This window comes from Castor canadensis, chromosome 6, assembly GCF_047511655.1.
Source record: "Castor canadensis chromosome 6, mCasCan1.hap1v2, whole genome shotgun sequence".
Taxonomy (NCBI): domain Eukaryota; kingdom Metazoa; phylum Chordata; class Mammalia; order Rodentia; family Castoridae; genus Castor; species Castor canadensis.
This window is the reverse complement of record NC_133391.1, coordinates 166,384,816-166,405,300: the sequence shown is the minus strand read 5'-3', so window position 1 is coordinate 166,405,300 and position 20,485 is coordinate 166,384,816.

Sequence of the window (20,485 nt, the reverse complement as noted above, 5' to 3'; positions counted from 1 at the left end):
GGAATTCTAGGAGAAGACCAGAAAAAAGGAAAAGACATGAATCTTACTTTTCAATCCAATCAAAATCAGTCCAGCAATGTCTTATCAGTCCATCAATGGCAATTATTCCAGTAAGTATGGCTAAATATAGTTCACAATTTTTCCATACTTTCAAGAGAGTCTCACTTTGTCCTTCATAAATAACAGTATCAGCTTGCTGGAGTTAATTCCAAAGTCCACATCACAGGACTCAATCCCATCTCTGCAATAATTCCAATTTTTTATTTGGTTTCCAATACCTGGAAGTAGTATGTGCTTCCTTTACATACTATGTGACATTTCATGGCCCCTATTTGCCTTTTGATGACCCTAATGTCTTCTTGCCAATGGCTTCTATCAAATTCTCTATTAAAATAATTGTTGTGAGTCTTGTCACCTACCTGATTTAGTCTGTTCTTGTGGTTTGAACCAACTGCTCTTGATCCAGACACTCTGCATGGAAAAGACAAGGTATTTGGGCTGGTGATATAGCCCATAGGTAGAGTACTTACCTAGCAGAAACAAAGCCCTGAGGTCAATCTCTAGCACAAACTGCCCTATAAAAAAACTGGGTCAGAGACATGATACCTGCAATTAAATGCTTTTAGTAATACTGAGGAAAGAATGTGAGATGCTAAGCAGCTGAGTTTCTGGGGCTGTGAAGAAATTTTCTCCTTAGGAAGAGAGAATCCCTGTCCATTGCTTTTTTTTTTTTTTTTTTGGTCCTCTTCCAAACCTCTGTATGTCCTACATTCTCCATTGGACTTGTAGGACACCTCTGAAAAGCACTGGAGAACAGCCTCTCTGAGCCTGTCTTCTGAGAAACAGATCCAAAGAGAGAATTAAACATGCAATGAGCTTATTAGAAGTGGTATCTGTGAGGAAAAGTATGAAAGATACTACAGGTGACTGCAGTGACTGAAGAACCTTTAGATCAAGATGCTGGTTTTGACCATAAGGGGAAGAGAGAAGGAAGACATGAAGAAAGGTAGAAGAAAGACAAGGCTGAGCATCTTAAAGTGTAGAGAAACTCTAGGGAAATTTCATAAGGGTATCTGTGAGTGCTAGGGCCAAAGTCACCCGTCAGAAAAGTCTTCCTCTCCAGGAATGGGCCAGTTATTTTCCTGGTTGTTCAGACACTAACTGGAGAGTCTTGCAAAAGAGTGTAAAAGTGAGTGCTCAGTATAGGTGTGGTGATGACTTCAGAAGGCAGCAATGTCCCTGTCCATATGCTTTCAGCACATGACAATCTGACTAGTACATCCTCAAGGTCACCACACCTCTTTGGGACAAAGAATATTTTCTCCCAATACAAATGTTATGGTTCTAGGTTACTTAAGATGCAAAGTAGCAAAATTTAAACCAGGATCTTATTTTCTTTGTCAAAATAGATATTTCAAATGTGCCATGCAGGAATACTGGGAGATCCAGAAGGTAAGAAGCAGGTCGTCCATCATCAGGGACATTCAACCTCAGAGATAAAAATCTCTCCTTGCTGAGACATTTTTAAAAGTGAATGGTGGTGTTCTTAATAATGATGTCAGGATTAGGTTCTTAATCAAACTGCAAATAAAGTGCTGTTTACTTGGAGGAGGTCAGTGTGATGGTTAATTTTCTATGTTGACTTGAGTAGGTTTTGGTGCCCAGTTGTTTGGCCAAATACTAGTCTAGATGTTGTTGTGGAATTATATTATAGATGTGACTAACATGTACAATCTCATGTAGAGGAATTCACCCTGGTTATAATGCAGGCCTCATCTAATCAGTTAAAGTGTCTCTGAACAAAATCTCAAACTTGTTAGAAAAAGCACTCTGCTTCAAGATTATGAGATAGCACATCTTCTTAAACATTCATCAAACATTCATTGTTTGATGGGCACCTAGGCTGATTACACAACTTAACTGCTATAAATAGTCTGCAGTAAACATGAATGTGCAGGTATTTCTATTGTATGTTGACTTATATTCCATCTGATATATGCCCAAGAGTAGTACAGCAGGGTCATATGATAGTTCTATTATATTTTTTGTTTTTTAGGAGCCTCCATAGTGGTTGCACTAGTTTACATTCTCACCAACAGCTTCTTGTTGTTTTCGTAATGATAGCCATTATGACTAGTGGGAGGGGGAAAGGAAAGGGACTGGGGAGGTGAATGAAGATCAAAGCATGTTATATGTGTTATGAAAATAGTATAATAAACCTTAAAACTGTAAAATAAAGGGGGGGATAAAAAAGATAAGAAAAAATAATGGGGTGAATGATCAAAGTACAGTATATGTGTGTATGGAAATATCACAACGAATCCTCTTTTCATAATGAATATGCTCTAATATTTTAAAAAATAATGTTACTGATCAATTAGAAAAACAAAGATTGTAAAACAGAAAGCTTGCCTGAGTTTACAGCCTACTAGACTGTCCTATAAATTTTGGACTTGCCAGTCATGAGTCAATTCCTCAATCTGTCTCTCTCTCTCTCTCTCTCTCTCTCTCTCTCTCTCTCTCTCTCTCTCCTCTCTCCCTCTCCCTCTTCCTCTTCTCCCCTTAACCTCTCCCTTCCCCATATTCCTGCTCCTCATGTCTCCAGTTCAAATTACATTAAATTTATTTTGAATACATGTAACCTTAGGATGCCTTTTTCATGGCCCAAAGTGTCCTGATCTGCTACTTCTTATGGGAGCACTTATTCTCATTTTCCCAAGAAGGCAACCCTTGGCCTCTGCTTGTGGGCTACTAGAATTCTAGTCTCTAGCCTCAGAGCATCAGCTTTGCACAATGTTTTCCATTTGTTTTGTATTTCTGACACATAAAGATATTTGTATCAATTTTATGGTATGCATATGTGTTCTTTAATGCTCTCTTCAAAACTTTAACCATCATCAATATGCACTTGGAATAGGAAGATATCTAGAATGTAGTAACACACTCTCAGCTATCTACCTGTGGCTTGGGACACTTCAAGTTGTTTGCTTGTTTTAGCTTTCATATATTTTCAGGTCTTTCTTCAATGATTGTATACTTTTTCTGACAAGGGAAAAAGTAGGATAGATTTAAAATCTTAATCTTAACTGAAAGGTAGTTTGTAAGTGTTTGATTTAAACACATTCTGGTGAGTTTTCTAATATCATTCTATGATTTCTATCTGGAAACAAGAAAAAAGTTCTAAGTAGATCAGGACATCAAACCATTTTGGGGAGGGAATTAAGATAAGGAAGCCAACTCCATTCTTACTTTATTAAGTTGAAATATTTCCATATAATTAGCAATTGTCACTTTTATGCATAGTAGAAGTTAACAGTCATTTTTCAGATAGCAAAGGTAATTTTAGTTACTGCTTGATTATTTGTTGGCAAATCTCCAAGCTAAGCATTGGGTTTTGAAAAGCAATTGGTTGACACCAATGTGGAGGTTTTGCCTTAATTGTTCATCAAAATCTCAACCAGAAAAAAACTTTACATAAATGAATTGTATGAGGGCAAAAAAAGCACTAATGAGAAATGAGAAAAAACAAATGCAATATTCTCCCCCTGCCCTAGGATTTTAAAGAGACACTTGGGAGTATGCTTCCAAAATGCCATGAAGATAATCCTATCTACTGGGCAATCTATGAGGGAAAATAGTCTAGAATCTTTATTCTACTTCAATATATTTCTGCCCTTAACTTTGCAATTTGAAATTTTTGGTATCCAGGTTTAAATAGTAAGGTGTATCTTACTTAGTCTGTTTTGTGCTGTCATAATAGACTGAATGGTTTATTTAAAAAGAAAACCCAAAATTTATTTCTTACAGTTATGGAGTTTGGGAAGTCCAAATCAATGATCCTGAGCAATTTAATGTCTCCTTTCAAGATGGCACCTTGAGCACTGAGTCCTCCAGAGGGGAGAAACACTGTGTCCTTACATGGCAGAAGGCAGGGGAGAATTGCTTCTGCTGAACCCTTTTATAGGGTACTGTCCCCTGACTGAATCACCTCCAACCGGTCACACCTCTCAATACTGTTTCATGAGTTAAGTTTCAAAATGAGTTTTGGAAGGAACAAAAGCATTCATACTCCAGCAGTCTATATGCCAAAATATTTAAATAGCTAATACTTAGAATTATCGAATAACTAAAATTTGTAAGTAGATCAAGGTGAAGTGACTATGTGTAGCATAAGTCATTAATTTCAAAAGTTAGATAAGTTAGATATGGAAACCAGTGAATTAACTCCCTCATATCAACTTACTTACTGAGATTTTGAAAACATATTCATTAACATTAGACTACCAATAACATATGTAAGCCCAGTGATCAGTTCAGAGTCTTTGTTTCATTGGTCTGTCAAAGCAAAAATTGAACTAGGAGAAGTTAAACAAGCACAAACGACTTTTTTCAAAAATACTTCAATAAAGTATAAAATAAACTCTGATGAAAAAGAAAGTGGGAAAGTTTATCATCACTGGAGTGATCTTGTACAAAAATAGTGGCAGATATTCAGGTTAAGATGATCAGGCACCAGTGGCTCAAGCCTATGATCCTAGTTACTCAGGAGGCAGGGATCAGATCAAAGCCAGCCCTGGCAAATAGTTTTCGAGACACTATCTTGAAAAAAAACCCATCACAAAAAAGGACCGGTGGAGTGGCTCAAGCTGCAGGCCTTGAGTTCAAGCCTCTGTACCGCAAAAAAAAAGATGATCAATGCCATGAGTTTAGCCAAGTGAGTTGTTCCTGAATTTGTGAATATTTTTGTCTGTGGTTAGACTTCTAGATTTTGCTAATTGGCACCCATAAAAATTAATTTGGGCACAAACTCTCCCAAAGAAACTGACTGATAGGAAAACTATCTTCCTTGATGATTACATTTCACAGAAGTGGCTCTTCAGTCCTTCAGGAAGATATTCCTAGGTTATAAAATATAAGAAGCTTCTAAAGAGATTTATTTCTGGAAGTGACAGCAGAAGGTTTATAACCCCAGATCTTCTACAGTAAGTGCAGCATGAATTGAGAGTTCTGGGCCTTGAACTGGGAAGAAGCCTGTCCATACTTCAGCCAAGCTGTAGGAAAATGAAGGCCCTTGTGCTCAGTCCTCTTAGCCTCTTTTGACAATGTTGATCATGCTGTCCTTGAAATATAGCCTTTACATGACTTCAGGCCCATCATCTGTGGCCCATTTTCCAGTCCACCTCATTAGAAACTAATTCTCAGGTTCATTTTTGCTAGACTGAGGGCTCTCAGTAGATAACTTTGCCAGGCATCCATTAAAAAAAAAGTGCCACAGATTGAGGCTCAAACAACATAAATTTATTTCTACAGTTTTCGAAGTAGGAAGTCCAAGATCTGAGTATTTGCAGGTCTGGTTTCTGCTGTGGCCTCCCTCCTAGACACACTCCTGCTTCTTGCTGTCTTCACGTGACCTTCCTCTTTGAGGATGAATCTCTGGTGTCTCCTCCTCTCTTATGAGAACACCAGTCTTCCTAGATTACAGCTCTGCCCTTATGACTTCATTAACCTTAATCACCTCTTTAAAGGCCCTATCTCCAAATACAATCATTTTGGGAGAGGGGTATGCCCCCCAAAATATGGATGCAGGAAGGAATGATGCAATTAGGTCATAACACTCCATGACCTCTGAAAGGCAGCATCACTAGCTCTTTCTAATTAGCATCTACTCCTTCTGTCACTGCACAAAGTCTCCTGGGTAGATGTGACTAGTTTTAAACTTAGGGCACTGAAATTTACGTACTCAGGCTCTGATTTTTCTCCAAATTCATAATTCCTATAATCAAGTTCCTATATGCCGATTCAGTTCAGTATTTAGTAGGCACCTGAAATGTGGGATACAACATGAACTATCCATTTTCTTCTCTTATTGTTGTATTGTGTATATTACAGCATGTCATAGTTGAATTTATCCCTTATACCATTTTTTTTATCCCCCCTCCCCAAATTCCTGGAATAGTTTCAACAAGTCCCATTCTCTATCTCAAATAACAGCAACTTATTCTTCAGATGTTCAATCCAAATAATTTGTGCTATTTTTCACCTTTCTCATTCCTTCCTATGAAGGAATTCAGTCAATTAGCCCATCTTTTCGAAACGTGTCTTAACTCTCCCCTGAAGCCAAAGGGCAAGGGTTGAACTCTTATACTGTATTTGGGATCAGAAATGGCCCCGCAGGCCATGTGTTAAAGCCATGGTTGACAGCCTGTAGAACTATTGGGAAGTTCTAGAATCTTTAAGAGGTGGGGATTTTTTCATGTGTTTTTTGGCCATTTGAATTTCTTCTTTTGAGAAAGTTCTGTTTAGTTCACTTGCCCATTTCTTTATTGGTTCATTAGTTTTGGGAGAATTTAGTTTTTTAAGTTCCCTATATATTCTGGTTATCAGTCCTTTGTCTGATGTATAGTTGGCAAATATTTTCTCCCACTCTGTGGGTGTTCTCTTCAGTTTAGAGACCATTTCTTTTGATGAACAGAAGCTTTTTAGTTTTATGAGGTCCCATTTATCTATGCTATCTCTTAGTTGCTGTTCTGCTGGGGTTTCAAAAATGCTCACCATCTCTAGCAATAAAGGAAATGCAAATTAAAGCCACGCTAAGATTCCACCTCACCCCTGTTAGAATAGCCATCATCAGCAACACCACCACCAACAGGTGTTGGCGAGGATGCGGGGAAAAAGGAACCCTCTTATACTGTTGGTGGGAATGTAAACTAGTACAACCACTCTGGAAAAAAATTTGGAGGCTACTTAAAAAGCTAGACATTGATCTACCATTTGATCCAGCAATACCATTCTTGGGGATATACCCAAAAGACTGTGACACAGGTTACTCCAGAGGCACCTGCACACCCATGTTTATTGCAGCACTATTCACAATAGCCAAGTTATGGAAACAGCCAAGATGTCCCACCACTGATGAATGGATTAAGAAAATGTGGTATCTGTACACAATGGAATTTTATGCAGCCATGAAGAAGAATGAAATGTTATCATTCGCTGGTAAATGGATGGAATTGGAGAACATCATTCTGAGTGAGGTTAGCCTGGCCCAAAAGACTAAAAATCGTATGTTCTCCCTCATATGTGGACATTAGATCAAGGGCAAACACAACAATGGGATTGGACTTTGATCACATGATAAAAGCGAGAGCACACAAGGGAGGGATGAGGATAGGTAAGACAACTAAAAAACTAGCTAGCATTTGTGCCCTTAACGCAGAGAAACTAAAGCAGATACCTTAAAAGCAACTGAGGCCAATAGGAAAAGGGGACCAGGAACTAGAGAAAAGGTTAGATCAAAAAGAATTAACCTAGAAGGTAACACACACTCACAGGAAATCAATGTGAGTGAACTCCCTGTATAGCTATCCTTATCTCAACCAGCAAAAACCCTTGTTCCTTCCTATTATTGCTTATACTCTCTCTTCAACAAAATTAGAAATAAGGGCAAAATAGTTTCTGCTGGGTATTGAGGGGGTGGGGGGAGAGGGAGGGGGCGGAGTGGGTGGTAAGGGAGGGGGTGGTGGCAGGGGGGAGAAATGACCCAAGCCTTGCATGCACATATGAATAATAAAATTAAAAAAACTAAAAAGAGGTGGGGATTAGTGGAGGAAGTTAGATGACTTTGAAAAGAATATTTGGAACCAGACCCCTGCTCTCTTTTTACTTTAGAGGCACTAGACCTTCTGTACCACATGTTCTGATATTAAGTGTGGTACTGCAACCAGCCCAAGCTAACAAAGCCAAATGACCATGGACCAAAAGCTATGGAAATGTGGTTCAAATAAACTTTTCCTCCTTTTAATTTGATTATCTGAGCTATTTTATGATAGCAATGGAAAATTGACTAACACACACTGGTTCTGTGTTTTAAGTTGTGCAAGTTTGCACACGTTTTAAGCGTTGTATTCGCTTTTGCCTAAAATGGACATTAAAATATCCACTTCAGAGAGTTATGGCACATACAGTGCATGACATGGAGCAATTGCTTAATATATGGAAACATAATCACATTGAATACTTTAAATATTTCTCCCAGTTGAGAAATTGTATCAAGTTCACCAACAGTGCAATGAGCTACTTTTTCCTTCTTATTTCCCACAGGAAAACTTGGTCAGTACTTAGGTACACTTAAACCTGAAATGGCCGAACATAAATTGGATTTATTGTATAATGTTCTTTTTCTCACCACTTCTTCCTGATGTTGATACATGACTCATTCTAACTGAGACAAGGCAATAGCCAAACTTAAATAGCTGATCACCAGTAGACTTGAGTCATGACCATGTCTGTCTTCTGGCGAACCGAACATTCAAGAAATATTATCTTCTCTGCATCTAATCTTTTTCCTGCTCTTCTTTTGAAACTTGCTTTTACAGGGATCAATTAGGGACATTCAAGCAGTAAAAGGGGCAGATAGTCTAAGCCAGCCTTCCATAAGGAGCTATCATTTCTACTTATCATTCCTTTCTCCTTTTTTCTTCTTCTGCCAATTTTTTGGAGTTCTGATACTATAAAAATTTCATATTTAGGGAGTATTAATTGATAAAAGGATAATAAGTTAATAAGGTAAACTAAGACATCAGTTTCTTATTGTGGATTTGTAAAACAATGAAACTTTGTTTATGCTTTATAAGCCAAAAGTCAGATCAAATGTTAGTTTCCACCACCTTCAATACAGTCATTGTTCATGATGATGACCTGTCTCAAGTCAGGGTCCACCAACATCATCTGTGTCCTTTTGGTCTGCTAGGTGCTCTTATGGATCACTCATTCACTGAAGAAAATGTGACATTTCACCAAGTCACTTATCTGAGATGGAGGTATGACTATGTCTTGAATTTCTTTTAAACACTCACATTCTAGCTAAAAATGAGGTAGGTACACTAAAACAGAATCAACTAGTGAAAGCAGTCTTACAACTTGTGGCTTCACAAGGCTGCATCATGTAAGGTTAGCTGATTACAGCCATAGATGGGTTTTTTCCTTTACTTTTCTTCTTTTTTTTCTTTTACAATTGTCTAGTTTTCTTTTTCTTTTTTTTTTACCTTTTTTATTAGTATATAATAGTTGTACAAAGAGTTTCATTGTGACATTTTCATATGTGGGTAAAATATACCCCAGTTAGGTTTATCTGTCTTTGAGACTTTGAAATGAGAAAATATTTGCTCTTAACTGGAGAGAGCATGAGCAACACGCAGCAAGACTTACCAATGGTGGTTCCTTAGACATAGGGAACCTCACAGTTTCTTCTCACTTAGACCACTTTAAACCAGGACATCCTTGTATCCCTCCCTACTTATCTAAACTCTCCAAGTCTTGCTTTAATTCCTCACCTTCCTGGAGGCTTTGTCCATCATTCCAAACCATCAGATTCCCTCAGTTTCTGAAATCCTGTAAGACCACATTGCATATTAACTTATTTTTAAATACTCCTTTGTAATGTAGGTTAATTTTCTACTGAGAATATTTTGTCATTCATATTTGTTGGGACAGTAAGTTAGTGAGTGAAATGAACTCATTGGAGATTGTTTTTATTTATATAAGTATTTACATTTATAACAAAACATGGACATTATTTTCTGGAAAAACATTCATGTAGCTCACATGATCAAAGAATGATGTCCAGGGACCACATTATGGGGACAAAATGGGGAGCTTGTATTACCAAGTGACCTATGTGTTTTGAGCAGTGAACAGAGTTTCCACCACGTGACTTAACGCTGCAGGAGAACTCTTGTCAAAAGGCAGGGAAAGAAACTACCAGTGATCTGACAGTAAGATTCTCTAAGCTCAGCAATTCAGTAAAGACACAACCTCTTGATTACAGGTTGTGCCTGAAACTGAATCTATGGCTATTGCCAGGGTGTTGGGGCTGCCAGGTGTGGGACAGTTTCTATGACATGACTGAACTCAGTGTTGGGAGGAGAGCTTCATCAGAGTTACACACTTTTTCCAAAGAAAGGTACATTGGGGGTAAAATATACTTACACTTTACATTTTAATCTTTAGTAAGAGTGCTTGAGAGTTTAATAATACATACAATTATGATATCTAACATTTCTTGAGTTCATTGTTCTAGATAATTATTAAGATTATTTCATTCATATTTATTCCTTATAGTACCTTACAGATCTCATCAGAAATTTCCTCTTAAATATTTCCATGTTGGCCTATTTGCTGAAGGATAAGATAAACTAAATCACATACTCTAGCTGCCTCACAGTGGACGGCGTCCACCTCAGGAATGATCGGGAAGGTTGCATCTATCAGATGGTGTTTGTGAAGGGCCTGCAAGATAACAGCTGCTACATTTTCTCTGGCCTTCTGTCTACTGGTTCTCATTTCCCTATTTTGAATTCCACTAGTTTTCTCTGAGAAATGAGTATTTGAACTTTATAATTATGGAAGTCCCAGGAATAATCTAACAACCAGCCATTTTGGATGATTTCCTGCAGACTTAAAAGGTTCTCTCATATCAAAGTTTCATGTCATTTCTTGTATGCTTTCAAGGAAACATCTGCTGAAGCATGTCTCCTTATTCAAGCTCCCACTAATGTCAGTAAGTGCGATGAGTACACTCTAGCATCCTGACTGAGTTTCAACCAAAGCCTCTAAAGCTTCAACTTTGTTGTTTTTTTATTATTATTCATACGTGCATACAATGTTTGGGTCATTTCTCCCCCCTTCCCCCACCTACTCCCTAACCTCCTTGCCCCCTCCCTCTCCCCCTCATCCCCTTGCTACCTGGCAGAAACTATTTTGCCCTTATCTCTATAAACAATAATAGGAAGGAACAAGGGTTTTTGCTAGTTGAGATAAGGACAGCTATACAGGGAGTTGACTCGCATTGATTTCCTGGGCGTGTGTGTTACCTTCTAAGTTAATTTCTTCTTGATCTAACCTTTTCTCTAGTTCCTGGTCCCCTTCTCCTATTGGCCTCAGTTGCTTTAAAGTATCTGCTTTAGTTTCTCTGCATTGAGGGCAACAAATGCTATCTAGTTTTTTAGGTGTCTTACCTATCCTCATGTCTCCTTTGAGTGCTCTCACTTTATCATGTGATCAAAGTCCAATCCCCTTGTTGTGTTTGCCCTTGATCTAAGGTCCGCATTTGAGGGAGAATACAATTTTTGGTCTTTTGGGCCAGGCTAACCTCACTCAGAATGATGTTCTCCAATTCCATCAATTTATCAGCAAATGATAACATTTCATTCTTCTTCATGGCTGCATAAAATTCCACTGTGTATAAATACATTTTCTCAATGTACAATTTCTTAATCCACTCATCAGTAGTGGGGTATCTTGGCTGTTTCCATAACTTGGCTATGGTGAATAGTGCTGCAATAAACATGTGTGTGCAGGTACCTCTGGAGTAACCTGTGTCACAGTCTTTTGGGTATATCCCCAAGAGTGGTATTGCTGGATCATATGGTAGATCTATGTTTAGCTTTTTAAGTAGCCTCCAAATTATTTCCAGAGTGGTTGTACTAGTCTACATTCCCACCAACAGTGTAAGAGGGTTCCTTTTTCCCTGCATCCTCGCCAACACCTGTTGGTGGTGGTGTTGCTGATGATGGCTATTCAAACAGGGGTGAGGTGGAATCTTAGTGTGGTTTTAATTTGCATTTCCTTTGTTGCTAGAGATGGTGAGTATTTTTTCATGTGTTTTTTTAACCATTTGAATTTCTTCTTTTGAGAAAGTTCTGTTTAGTTCACTTGCCCATTTCTTTATTGGTTCATTAATTTTGGGAGAATTTAGTTTTTTGAGTTCCCTATATATTGTGGTTATCAGTCCTTTGTCTGATCTTTAGCTGGCAAATATTTTCTCCCACTCTGTGGGTGTTCTCTTCAGTTTAGAGACCATTTCTTTTGATGAACAGAAGCTTTTTAGATTTATGAGGTCCCATTTATCTATGCTATCTCTTAGTTGCTGTGCTGCTGGGGTTTCGTTGAGAAAGTTCTTACCTAAACCTACTAACTCCAGAGTATTTCCTACTCTTTCCTGTATCAACTTTAGAGTTTGTGGTCTGATATTAAGATCCTTGATCCATTTTGAGTTAATATTGGTATAGAGTGATATGCATGGATCTAGTTTCAGTTTTTTGCAGACTGCTAACCAGTTTTCCCAGCAGTTTTTGTTGAAGAGGCTGCTTTTTCTCCATCATATATTTTCAGCACCTTTGTCAAACACAAGTTGGTTATAATTGTGTGGCTTCATATCTGGGTCCTCTATTCTGTTCCACTGGTCTTCATGTCTGTTTTTGTGCCAGTACCATACTGTTTTTATTGTTATTGCTTTGTAATGTAGATTGAAGTCGGGTATCATGATAACTCCAGCATTGTTCTTTTGACTGAGTATTGCCTTGGCTATTTGTGGCCTCTTGTGTTTCCATATAAATTTAACAGTAGATTTTTCAATCTCTTTAATGAATGTCATTGGAATTTTGATGGGAATTGCATTAAACATGTAGATTACTTTTGGGAGTATAGACATTTTTACTATGTTGATTCTACCAATCCATGAGTATGGGAGAACTCTCCACTTTCTATAGTCTTCCTCCATCTTTTTCTTCAGAAGTTTATAGTTTTCCTTGTAGAGGTCATTCACATCCATTGCTACATTTACACCTAGGTATTTGATTTTTTTTGAGGCTATTGTAAATGGAATTGTTTTCATATATTCTTTCTCAGTTTGTTCATTGTTAGTGTATAGAAATGTTAATGATTTTTCTATGTTGATTTTATATCCTGCTACCTTGCTATAGCTATTGATGGTGTCTAGGAGCGTTTGAGTAGAGTTGTTTGGGTCTTTAAAGTATATATGACAAAGTATATATTTGTCATCTGCAAATAGGGATATTTTGACAGTTTCTTTACCTGTTTGTATCCTTTTATTCCTACTTCTTGCCTAATTGCTCTGGCTAGGAATTCCAGTACTATGTTGACTAGGAGTGGAGATAGTGGGCATCCTTGTCTGGTTCCTGATTTTAGAGGGAATGGTTTCAGTTTTTCTCCATTAAGTTTAATGCTGGCTGTAGGTTTGTCATATATAGCTTTTATAATGTTGAGGTACTTTCCTTCTATTCCTAGTTTTTTTAGAGCTTTTATCTTGAAATGGTTTTGGATCTTATCAAAGGCTTTTTCTGCATCTATTGAGATGATCAAGTGGTTTTTGTCTTTGCTTCTGTTAATGTGGTTTATTACGTTTATTGATTTTCATATGTTGAACCACCCCTGCATTCCTGAGATGAAGCCTACTTGGGAGTGGTGAATGATCTTTTTGATGTGTTGTTGAATTCAGTTTGCCATTATTTTATTGAGGATTTTTGCATCAATGTTCATTAAGAAGATTGGCCTATAGCTCTCCTTTGTGGAAGTGTCTTTGTCTGGTTTTGGGATAACTGTAATAATGGCTTCATAAAATGTGTTTGGCAGTTTTCCTTCCCTTTCTCTTTTGTGGAACATTTTAAGGAGGGTTGGTGTCAGTTCTTCTTTAAAGGTCTGATAGAATTCAGCAGAGAATCCATCAGGTCCTGGACTTTTCTTTTTTGGGAGACTCTTGATTGCTGCTTCAATTTCATTTTGTGTTATAGATCTATTCAGGTGATTAATTTCCTCTTGGTTCAGTTTTAGATGATCATATGTATCTAGAAATCTGTCCATTTCCTTAAGATTTTCGAATTTATTTGAATATAGTTTCTTGAAGTAGTCTTTGATGATTTCCAGGACTTTCATGGTGTTTGTTGTTATCTCCCCTTTTGCATTCCTGATTCTACTAATTTGGGTTTTTTCTCTCCTTGTTTTAGTCAGGTTTGCCAGGTGTCTGTCGATCTTGTTTATTTTTTCAAAGAACCAACTTTTTGTTCCATTAATTCTTTGTATGCTTTTTTGGTTTCTATTTCACTGATTTCAGCTCCTATTTTTATTATTTCTCTCCTTCTATTTGTTTTGGGATTTGCTTGTTCTTGTTTTTCTAGGAGTTTGAGATGTACATTAGGTCATTAGTTTAGGATCTTTCAATCTTTTTAATATATGCACTCATGGCTATAAACTTTCCTCTCAGGACTTCCTTTGCTGTGTCCCATAGGTTCCGGTAGGTTGTGTTTTCATTTTCATTGAGTTCCAGGAACTTTTTTTCTTTTTGCTAATTTTTTTTTCTTTTATTATTCATATGTGCATACAAGGCTTGGGTCATTTCTCCCCCCTGCCCCTACCCCCTCCCTTACCACCCACTCTGCCCCCTCCCTTCCCCCCCACCCCCTCAATACCCAACAGAAACTATTTTGTCCTTATTTCTAATTTTGTTGTAGAGAGAGTATAAGCCATAATTGGAAGGAACAAGGGTTTTTGCTGGTTGAGATAAGGATAGCTATACAGGGCATTGACTCACATTGATTTCCTGTGCGTGTGTGTTACCTTCTCGGTTAATTCTTTTTTATCTAACCTTTTCTCTAGTTCCTTCCAGGAACTTTTGAATTTCCTCTTTTATTTTGTCAATGACCCATTGTACATTAAGCAATGAGTTATTCAGTTTCCAGCTGTTTGCATGTTTTTTGTCTTTACTTTTGTTGTTGAGTTCTAGTTTTATTGCATTGTGATCAGATAGAGTGCATGGCATAATTTCTATTTTCTTATATTTGCTGAGGCTACCTTTGTGCCCTAGGATATGATCTATTTTGGAGAAGGTTCCATGGGCTGCTGAGAAGAATGTATATTTTGTAGATGTTGGGTGAAATGTTATGTAGACATCAACTAGGTCCATTTGATCTATGGTATATTTTAGATCCAGGATTTCTTTATTGATTTTTTGTTTGGATGACCTATATATTGATGATAATGTGGTGTTAAAGTCTCCCACAACCACTGTGTTGGAGTTAATATATGCTTTTAGGTCCTTCAGTGTATGTTTGATGAAGTTGGATATGTTGACATTGGGTGCATATAGGTTGCTAATTGTTATTTCCTTTTGGTCTAGTTCCCCTTTTATTAGTATGGAATGTACTTCTTTATCTCATTTTATCAATGTAGGTTTGAAGTCTACTTTGTCAGAGATAAGTATTGCTACTCCTTCCTGTTTTCAGGGGCCATTGGCTTGTTAAATCTTCTTCCAGCCTTTCATCCTAAGCCTATGCTCTTATCTGTTGGTGCGATGGATCTCCTGTAAGCAACAAATTTTTGGATCTTCCTTTTTAATCCATTTCGTCAAACAGTGCCTTTTAATGGGGGAATTAAGTCCATTAATGTTAAGTGTTAGTACTGATAGGTATGTGATGATTTCTCTCATTTAGTTGTCTTAGTTGTTTGAAGGTTTGATTGTGTGTACATAAGTTGAGGTTACTCCCCACTTTCTTGCTTTTTCTTTTCCTGTGGTTTGGTGCTGCCTGCCATTTCATGGTTATGTTGTGTTTCACTTTCTGTGTGCAGAATCCTTTGAAGAATCTTTTGTAGTGGTGGCTTTGTGGTCACATATTGTTTTAGTTTCTGCTTATCATGGAAGACTTCTATTGCTATATCTACTTTGATTGATAGTTTTGCTGGGTAGAGTATCCTGGAGTTGAAGTTATTTTCATTCAGTGCCTGGAAGATTTCACCCCAAGCTTTTCTTGCTTTTAATGTTTCTGTTGAAAAGTCTGCTGTGATTCTGATGGGTTTACCTTTGTGTGTTATTTTTCTCTCTTATAGTCTTCAATATTCTTTCTCTAGTTTCTGTACTTGTTGTTTTAATGATAATATGCCGTGGCATAGTTCTAATTTGGTCTGGTCCATTTGGTGTTCTTGAGGCCTCTTGCATCTGTATGGGAAGAGATTTCTCTAATTTTGGGAAATTTTCCATTATTATTTTGTTGAATATATTACCCATTCCCTTCGCTTGCACCTCTTCTCCTTCTTCAATGCCCATGATCCTCAAGTTTGGTCTTTTGATGGAGTTGGTGAGTTCTTGCATTTTCTTTTCAGAGGTCTTGAGTTGTTTAACGAATATTTCTTCAGTTTTTCCTTTAATTATCATTTCATCTTCAAGTTCTGAGATTCTGTCTTCTGTTTGTTCTGTTCTGCTGGATTGGCCTTCCGTTTTGTTTTGCAATTCTTTTTCATTCTTTTCTAAGGTTTTCCATATCCTGGGTCATTTCCTCTTTAATGTTGTCTATTTTTGTCCTGAGTTCATTTATGTCTTTATTAATCATGTTCTTTGTTTCACTTTGGTGTTTATACAGTGTTTCTATGGTTTCTTTAGTTTCTTCTTGTGCTTTTTCAAATTCTCTATTTTTGTTGTCTTGGAATTTCTTGAGTGTCTCCTGTACATTTTGGTTGACCCTATCCAGTATCATCTCTATAAAATTCTCATTGAGTACCTGTAGTATTTCTTCTTTTAGATTGTTCTTATGGACTTCATTGGGTTCTTTGGCATAGTTTATCTTCATTTTGTTGGAGTCTGGATCTGAGTACCTGTTTTCTTCATTCCCCTCTGGTTCCTGTACTAATTTTTTGCTGTGGCAAAACTGGTTTCCCTGTTTTTTCTGTCTTTCCATCATTGCCCTTGGTGTTGTTATTGTCCCTGTACTGTGTGCAATTAAGTATTTTCTAGCTTGTAATAATAACAATGGTGATATTTAGAATGGAAGGGTGAGAGGAGATGGAAAGCAAAGAGGTTAAAGAAAAAGGGAAAAATGAACAAACAAATAGAAAAAACAAAACAAACAAAAAGTTTCAAATGTATAAACAGGGAGAGATATTGTACTAATCAAGAGTAAGCTGAGCAGGCATTAGAGTGACAGAGAGAGGACTGAAAATAAATAAATAAATAAATAAATAATCTCCAAGTTCAAATGCAATAAAGTTTCAGTCTTAATAATTTTGGTGTTAGTCCCACAGCCTCCAATCCTGGATATGGTGTCTCAGAAGTAGTTCTGTCATTGTCTCATCAAAGGGGAAAAAAACTAAAAAAATCCAAAACAACACAAAACCAAAAAACACCACAAAGTGTCCCAAGTTCAAATGCAATACAGTTTCAGTAAGTTTTTCAGCATGCAGGTGTAGTTTGGTTGTTGTCTCATCAATGGAAGAGTGACAAAAAAGAGTCTGGAGAGAGTTCTGTGAATGGCTATCTGAGGCTGTGACTCACCTGCCTGCTGCTGTCAGCCTGCTGTTTCTGGAGGCTTTATTTATGCAGATCTCTGGAGTGAGCTTATCACTCTCCTGGCCCTGCAGGCTTTGTTTACTCAGAGTTCTCCTGGGCACGATGCCACTGCTACAAGCTTTCCCCTTTCCAAACACACTGGGGGAGGTGACACTGCACCCGTGTTCTCAGGCCTGCATGTTTATTTACAGTTCATGTGGGAAGTGGGTTTTCCCCCCTCTCCTGTGGAGTTTTCCTCCCACCGCCACTTTTACAAGCTTTCCCACTCCTGATTACTGGGTGTGTGCCGCCACTCCTGCCTTCTTCAGCCAGCTTGTTATGAGGGTGCTCAGGATGCTCTGCCCACTTTTCTACGTGTCTTTTTTCTTGTTATTGCTTTTTATTCAGTTTCTCTTTTTTCCCTGGGTGGGGGTCGGTCTGTCCAGGGGACTATGCTGATCTGGCCCAGGGTTGTCTGTGGGAGTACCGTGGTACCGCTAAGCTCACCTTGTGGTCTGTGACTTCCCAGCCATCTGGGTGCTGCTGTCTGGCAGTATGGGAGCCCTCTTGGTTTCTCCCTTTAACATGAAGTAGAGATTCTCTGCACTGGCTGGAGGTGTGGAGGAGTCAAAGTTTTGCCTCTTCTCAGTGGTTTTTCCTGTAAGGTGAATCTCCAGGGTCTTTGCAAGATTTTACTTTAGGAGGCACGCTTTCTGCTTCCTCCCTGTAGCCACCATCTTGGAATCCCCAAGCTTCAACTTTGGATGATATATTTTGCAAGTTAATGATGAATGTAAGTTTAACTTTACTACCAATTTACAAAAATAGGCAACAATCCCAACTACCAAAACATTATCTATGATAGCACAATTTAAAGAGCTCTGCACTTAAGTATATGCCATTTGTAACAGGTCACTATTGACATCAGTATTTGAATTGGTTAAGACTATTTCATTTGCAAGTGTGGGAACCTGTATTTGTGATGAAAAGTTAGAAAAGCTAAAGTAAATATGACTTTAGAAGCTGAAAACCACATTGAATGTTATTAGCTTGCTCTCTCACTCTCTCTCTCTCCTTCTATTTCTTAGCTGTTTTTAAATTAATCCTGTATCCATGCTTATTTTCTGGGAGTAATACAGACTCTTGATAAAGACCCTCATTCATACACTTCCATCTTAAAAGTCCAAGGTAAGAGAGAGATAACCTCCTTCCTACCTTCTTTTCTTCCTTCCTTCCTTTCTCCCTCCTTCCCTTCTTTCCTTCCTTCCTTTCTTTCTTTTTTCCCTTCTTTCCTTCCTTTCTTCCTTTCCTTTCTAAAATTTATCAAAGAAAGAATTATATTTATTTTACTTGAGTTATGAGGCCACTCTTTATTTTTTTGACAAATGTTTCCAGAAATATGCAAGATCGAGGTCTGTTATTTGGGCATGAAGTGTCCCTGGAATGTCATGTGGTCCCCAAGACTTGGTCCCCAAGAAGTAGCAATGTTGAGAATTAATTGGATCATGAATGTTCTAGCCAATCAATGATTAATTGGTGGATTAATCAATCAATGAGTTCTTGTTGAAGTTGGCTATGAGAAGGGGTGGCCTAGTTTTGAAGGGAATTTATTTCCAGACCCACTCCTTCTTGTGCTCTCTGCTTCTTGTGTGCCATGAACTAAGCTGCTTCCCTCAGTCTTGTCCTCTGTCATGATGATTCTGTCTTGCTGCAGGCTTTAGATGAAGGCAACAAGCCAATAGTGGACCAAAACTTCTGAAACCATGAACCAATATTAATTTTCCTCCTTTACCTTGTTTTTCTCAGTCACAGCAAAGGAACATGACTAATGCTGGGTCATATTTTCTTCCCTGTGGACCAATGAGGCATGTCCACCTCTGAGGGCAAGTTGTATTGAAACCACAGAAAAGAGAAGCAATTGTTTTCAAAGGTAGAGACATTGAATAAGTTTTCTAGGACTCTCCACTGAAATTTTCACAAATTTAAATGGAGATTAATAGGTAGCATTTATGAAGTCCTTTCTGTGTCCAGTCACAATGCTGACCATGAATTATCCTCATTCATTCAAGCAATGGTATTGTGAGGTAGGATCTATAAAAATCACCATTTTACTGATGAAGAATCTGAGTTTTAGCAAAAAGTTATCTAAGGATAGAAAACCATGAGGTCTGCAGGATCCCCAGATTTTCTGACACTTTAGCATCATGTTGAAACAAAGCAGGGGACTGAGGTTCATGCCCAGTATTTTCAGTTCTACTGAGTAATGGCTGTGTGAGTACAGATTCTTCCATCACACTACTCAGAGGAATTACAGAACTGTTCATTAAATAAAGAAATGGATTTAGATAGTGTATTATGCTTTGCTATGCTTAGATATTGGATTCGCAGCTTCCAAGTTGCTAAATAACTGAGCATAAAAGAGCTGGTGTCTATTGCTAAAGGTGATAAGGGAAATGAAATCTTCACAATGAGGACAGATAGAAATACCCCTGCTTATCTTTTAGGGCTGAATATATCTCTTATACCTGTTTATGATTTTTAATTTCAAAATTGCTTCTCCAATTATACCTTTTGGCAAAGAAATATGCTGTCTTTCTTCCCTCACTAAGCAGAGGACAATGAAGATATTTGTTCACAAATTAGCTGGACTGTTGAGGATGTGGTCAGGAAGGATAGTCTAGAAAATGATCATTTGAAACCAGTACTATAACTTTGAGTCTACATGCTTTAGATATGGTCATGGAATTAGAATGATACTTGTTTAGAAATTAACATGCCTATGCTTCTTTATTTTCTAACCAAACCTTAAGATAAGCTATCAGATTTCAGCCTTCCACACGATACTATGCCAAAATCTAATATTGAAATGTAGACAAAGTCTTGGAGTGACTTTACTTCAGTACCAAATCACCAAAGTGAGTGTGATCTCTATTCTTAGTCTATCTCAAGCCAAATTACTGACAAAACAGGCAAGTCACACTTATAAAATGTATTTATTATTCTCCTCTATTGAACTCTTTTTCTAAGAAGAACAAGAAATCTAGTAAAAGCAGAAAAATTCATGAAGTTGCTTGGGTTCTATGAATGTATATCAAAGATTTCTGACTTCATTTAAAAGATAATTATTATCATCCTATCAGTCTTTAAGGTACAAGTAGGTGTAATTTCATGTACCATAGAGGTATTTAAAATGAAAAATTCACACATAATATTTGTTCATCCTGAATGTTTATCTTTAATATAAATTGAACCAACATTACATAGTTGGTATCTTTTAAAAATATCATTTCAAAAAAATGGATATTTTCACCATTCTCTGTTTTTATGATTAACTAAACTGCTTTACTTTGTTTAAGATATGCCTAGCAGGCTCTG